The sequence below is a fragment of the Camellia sinensis genome, chromosome 13, assembly GCF_055761805.1.
Source record: "Camellia sinensis isolate YWXY chromosome 13, ASM5576180v1, whole genome shotgun sequence".
Classification (NCBI taxonomy): domain Eukaryota; kingdom Viridiplantae; phylum Streptophyta; class Magnoliopsida; order Ericales; family Theaceae; genus Camellia; species Camellia sinensis.
In genome coordinates this window covers 49841038-49847129 of record NC_138973.1, presented here as the reverse complement: position 1 = coordinate 49847129, position 6092 = coordinate 49841038, and positions in this window count along the sequence as shown.

Sequence of the window (6092 nt, the reverse complement as noted above, 5' to 3'; positions counted from 1 at the left end):
GGCGTTGAACAGCAACTCACCGTCTCAAACACCACCGATCTTCAGGTAATGCTTCTTTCAGTTCTGATTTCGTTTCCTTGTTCGCGTAAATCCATCTCGTGCTTCCGATCTGCTTGGGTTCGTGTGTGAAATCCCTTTCTGTGTTAAATACAATTTTTTTTAAAAAAATTTGTGTGGACTCTGTTTTTGAATATCCTGCGGGAAACCCACTGCTAAATGTAAAGACTTTTTTGAAGGTTTCACAGATACACATAAATCTAGGAAGTGGATTCTTATGTTTGAGTTCCCAAATCAAGTCAAATATTTCCATTTGCGGATTGTTTATATACTCTTCAAATTTTCTATTTTGTACACTACTCTGCAAAATGGGCTAACAACACCGACTGATGAGAATAGGGTTGTAACATTGAAAGTATATTACAGAATTATAGTGGTCTGTCAAATGTATTGCTATTTTATTATTAGTGTTGCAGTGCTTGCTACAACAGAGAATTACAGTGCTCTGTTCAAATTTGTCATCCATTTTCCTTTATTTATTTCCTTTGGTGAGGACGATAATTCATGGTTAGATCATCACATTTCCATATCCATGGTCATTACGGTTAAATTAAGTTCAGACTTTTTGCTTCATCCAACTCAGAGTCGATTTGGATCTGTTGTTATATAAATGCAAGAGACGTAAATTGGGAAGATATATATAAATATGTTCTTATATATATATATGATCAACCCATGATAAAAATTGAGAAACAGATACATATGAAGAACCTTCAAAATCTGTTCTTATACATTTGTTGTTCATTTGTCTGTTATACATCTGTTCAGATTCTTAAAACAATTTGTTCTTCATTTAACCTGTTATTGTGAATTGAGAAACAGATAGATGTACATTTGTTCTTATGTAAATCTGTTCTTCAGTTGTTGTTATACAAATGTAAGGGATGTAAATTGATAGAGATATACATATAAATCTGTTTGGAAGATAAATGTATGATCAATCTATGATACAAACTGACAAATCGGACATAGAGATGAAGTAGTTTATTGTATTTAGAACTTCTTCTGTGGGAATTTAATCTTATCCAATAGTTTATGCAAATGTGTCTTGATTTCAAAGCCTTTGCACTTTCTCGATGCAAATTGATAGGAAACACACGGTGTTCATGGCTTATTATTATTATTATTATTGGTTTGGGGTTGTATATCTCTCATGTGTGCAAGTGCATATGGATAAAAGAACGTAGATGAAGAACATAAAAAAAAAAAAAAAATCGAAATAGATTTTTAAAACTTAATGTATTAAAAAATTAATTTTACAAATTTAAGTTGAAAAGAAGTTTACCACTGTAATACACGTGGATGAATAATAATTTTCAAAAACCCATTTTATTAATGGTAAATTATGACATTAGTATTTCTACGTTACCATTTTCATTCATGTAATCGTAATTGATTTACTTTGATCATGAATGTATAATTTATAATTATTTGATTTAATTATAACATGAATTCTTGTTTTCATAATGTAAACACACGATGTTCATTACTATGTTCCATATATTATTATTGTTTTTTTTGTGTTGTATATATCCCACGTGTGCAAGTGCATATGGGTTAATAAATAAGTTCACCACTATACAAAGCTACGGATGAATAATACTTTTATAAAATCAATTTCATTAATGGAATCAAATTACAACAGTAGTATTTGTACGTTATCATTTTGATTCATGTAAATTTAATTGAATTGTAATTTGATTATGAATTTATAATTTACAATTAATTGACTTATATTGATCATGAATTCTTAATTTGATTCATGTAAACACACGGTGTTCATGCCTCTTTTATTTGTTAGGTTTGAAAAGGAAATTAGAGATTTACCTTTCTATTAACACTCTGACACTGAAGCCATAACTGGTAGGCTGTTTTTCTTTAAAATAAATTGAACAAAATATGGAGTTTGTATACCTATCCTATGAACCTATCCTATGAAACTCGTGCATCAGCATATTTAGTTCATGTTTAACCTGAAATATGGATAACATAAACTAATTACTTATATGATTCATTGTCACTTCTGAATGTTTGTCAAACATAGCATGGCTTTGTTTACCTCTACTGCAATTTCCAGTACATGGCCACATCGAATGTGTGCCTGTGGACATGGCCCCTGTATTGTTAAGATTTCCAGGTCCACCAAAAATCCAGGGCGTCTCTACTTTGCATGTCCCTGCCTTGTGGTCAGTGACCCATTTATTACCGGTCATAACTGGATGAACATTAACAACCCATTGACTAATAGTTTCATCATTTGCACTCATCAGCTCTGTGTCAGTTGGATTGGTTGGTGCGAAGAACCAAGGCAAAAAAGCACGAACTATGCGTCATCCAGAGACGAAATAGTCATATAATTGCGGGATGATGCCATTCATATTCAACAATCCTTGTGTGTCCTTAAGACCATTGTGTATGTGCTATGCATTGTCGTTGTCATTTTGTTGTTGCGTATGTAAGCAACGTTAGGATATTGTTAGTATGTACAAACACGTTATGAGGTTGTTAGTATGTTAGTAGTATGTTTTAATATGACTACAAGCTTGCTTTGCGTTCCTTCACTACGAAAGAGTCGGTGTATTAATGGCTATCATAACTATGTCCACCGCTCAGTTCCATGTTTGTTTATGTATGTTATTAATGTGCAATGGTTATATGCTGTCTAATTTACCATCCTACATCTCTGTTTATTGTTCGTGGGCATAGATTGTGTATCGTGCAACCAATTTAAATTATTCTGCTATGGGCTTATACGTTTGTATATAACAACCAAATATGTGATGGTAATCTTTTGTAATCGTACATTAGTAATGGCTTCCATACGTACTTCTCTGCGTATCCAATCCAAAAGCAAATGCATTGTCACAGAGAAGTCAAGTAGTCTTGAAGAGACACAGAATCAATTCAACCACAAGGCCTCATGAGACAGTGACTCAATCCGAGTTTTCCTACAGTTGATTGCAAATGAGATTACAAAAGGAAATCGACCATTCCTAGTCCTCAGCCAAGAAGGGTACAAGTCGTTGGCAAGGTGTGACAACCCTCACCACTGATTAGTGCTAAATCTATGATTAAGCACGTTAAGTGACTGATTGACTGAAATTCTGACTAATTGATTGAGTGTATTAGCTTAAATGCATTTCTATCTGTTTGTCATTGAATTATCTGTTCATGTTTTAAGTTTCGAACTGTAAATTGAAGGCCTTATCGGCGGCCGAATCCGGAATTAATTAGTGTTTTATGCTAATTAGAATTTATGTGATTTTATGATAAATTTAGTTGAAATTTGATTTGGTATGACTAAATTAGAATAAATAATGTTAAATTACATTAGTTTGAATAAACTACCATTTTGCCACTTAGTGAGACATTTACTAAGGCACCTTGAGACTTATTCAAACACATTTCCTCAGCCATTTGAGACCCATAACCGACTAGAGAGAGAGAGAGGGTTAGGAGAGGATTGATTTCAACAAGTTTTGGCTAGGAATTTGAAGAATTGAAGTGTAGATTGCACAATTGAGCTTCTAGACTTGAAATTGAAGACTTAAGGTAGGGCTTTTACCTTCTTGTTTATGAATTGAGTTGGTTCTTGCATGGTTTAGAAGAATGTTGAAGTCTAGAGCCAAGTTATGGCTTAAAATGTTGAATTGAAGCTTAAATCATGCATGCATGTACATGTTCTAGCATTTTGAGGTTGTTTTCATGGAAATTGTTACATGCATGTCCATACTCTAGCATTAGTCCATGAATTCAGCATGTTTTTTAAAGTTTTGATTCATTTGATTGTGTATTTGAAGTTTTAAATTCAATTGAATACATGCATGTTATGTTTGAGCTTGTTCTTGAAGTTTATTTAAAAATGGTGTTCAATTGACTCGTCCTTGGGCTTTGATTTCTCAAATTGATCTTCAAAACATGTTATACTATGAGTTTTAAAGTGTTTTCCAGAAAATTAGCCCAAAAGGATCGGATTTGATGTTTTAAAAGTTGAATTTGAGCTTGGAGGTTCAATCTGGAAATTCCAGATTTTGGACCCACGCTCGAGCGTGGGACTTCACGCTCGAGCGTACCCTTTGAGTCGTGCACTTCCGCTCGAATGAGTATAGTCGCGCTCGAGCGTGAAATGCGTGTATCCAGTACTTTTCTTGTGTTTACAATCCGCTCGAGCAAGAGAGTTCATACTCAAGCGAGGACCTGTGTCTCACGCTCGAGTGTGGATCAAGTGCCCATCGAGCGTGATTTTTGTGCATCCAGTACTTTTACTATAGTTTACAGTCCGCTCGAGCGAAGGAAGTCACGCTCGAGCGGAGATCCTTTGTCTGCATGTCCGCTCGAGCGTAGAAAGCCACGCTCGAGCAAGACCCCTGTTTTCTTAAAAGTGTTTTAAAGTGCATCTTTGCATTCTCATTTCATCCTAGGTATTCCTAGGCCTAGTTTAAGGCATCTTAATGAGGATATTGATGTAGAACCACACGTGTCAGGATAGGGATTAAGTTATTGTTTCCCAAACGTGCAACTTAGTGTGTGTTCATCCTGTAACTGTGTAGGGTTGGCATCTGAGGACGCTCACTAGCCTATCTGTAGCCCAGAACTCTGTGAGTAACAATGTTGTAAAGATATATTCAATCATAAATATTTTCTGAATGATCAACTGTACTATTTTCTGAAATGATATTTCTTATTGAATGAATGCTTATCCTATTTGCGAACTATATTCGTGGCATCCATAGCAATTTACTGTTACTGTACTGTACTGCTACTGTCACAGAGATCTTTGTCGGTTCCCATGTTGGAACCACTACTATTTACTGATATGATGGGCATCAACCGACTGTTCGGTCTGATAAGACCTACTGTACTGTTTTGCTATGAGATGTACCACATATGACTATTATGACTGAATGACTGATATATTGTTATAATTGACTGTTTTAAATACTGAAGGGACATTCATTCTTACCTCTTTACGCATATGTTATTCACTGGGCTTTAGCTCACTGTTTATATATATATATATATATAGGTGTCCAAGCACCGAATCGGAGCTAGGGGCGTTGGGTTAAACTCCCTTTTGTCCAGCCAACCACTGTACCTCACTGAGAGGTTCCAAGTCCTGCAAGCTTAGGCTGCTTTGGGGTGTTTTAGATTTCCTCTCTACTTCTGTTTTGTATAGACTCTATGAGACTTGTACTGTACTGTTATGGTAGGGATTTGGTCCCTAACCTGAATGCCTGTATATGATGTATGTATATACTATTATGGTTTGAATGTGGATATGTTATGAAAAGCCTTTTTGCATACAAACTATCACAGCTCATTGGACATCTTTTATTTACTGTTTTGGCTTCCGCTAGCCCCCGTACTCTGTATTACTGTCTTTACTGTTAAACAGGCCTTCAGTAATCACGGATTACTGGCCGGTTACGGTGCCAAACCCATAGGGGCGGGTTTGGGTTATGACACAAGGAAATTTGAGAAAAAAACTGGAAGAAAACATGGCCTCAAACAGTTGAAAAATAAATACATGAGTTTGAAAAAAAAGTGGCAAGCGTGGACGAAGTTGATGGATTAGAGCAAAGGAGTGTCAAGGATAGGGTTTGACAGTGACACCAGTATGTTTTAGGCACCTGAAGAGTGGTGGGACAAGATGGAATCGGTAAGTACATGTTTCTTGCGTTTCATATTTGTCTGTTACTAGTACATTTAACCTTTTTAGTTAATTGCATTACTTGTTATATGAAATTTAATGTCTTCCTCTTTCATAAATCTCCAACTGTGCAGATAAACAAGGTGTGTGCCAAGTTCAGGAAAGAAACTTTGGAACATTGTGACTTGATGGAGATGGTCTTCATCGGGGCATCAGCTACTGGTAAGCATTATTGGATCCCGAGAGAGAAACTTCCTGGAGATGCCGATGACGCATCTGATTCCGTGCACAGTTTGGGAGCGTAGCCATTTACTGATCCGATACCCGTAGGAATACAGGACGTGGATTCAGATTCTTCACTGGAACCTGTTCTGATTGAAAAGGG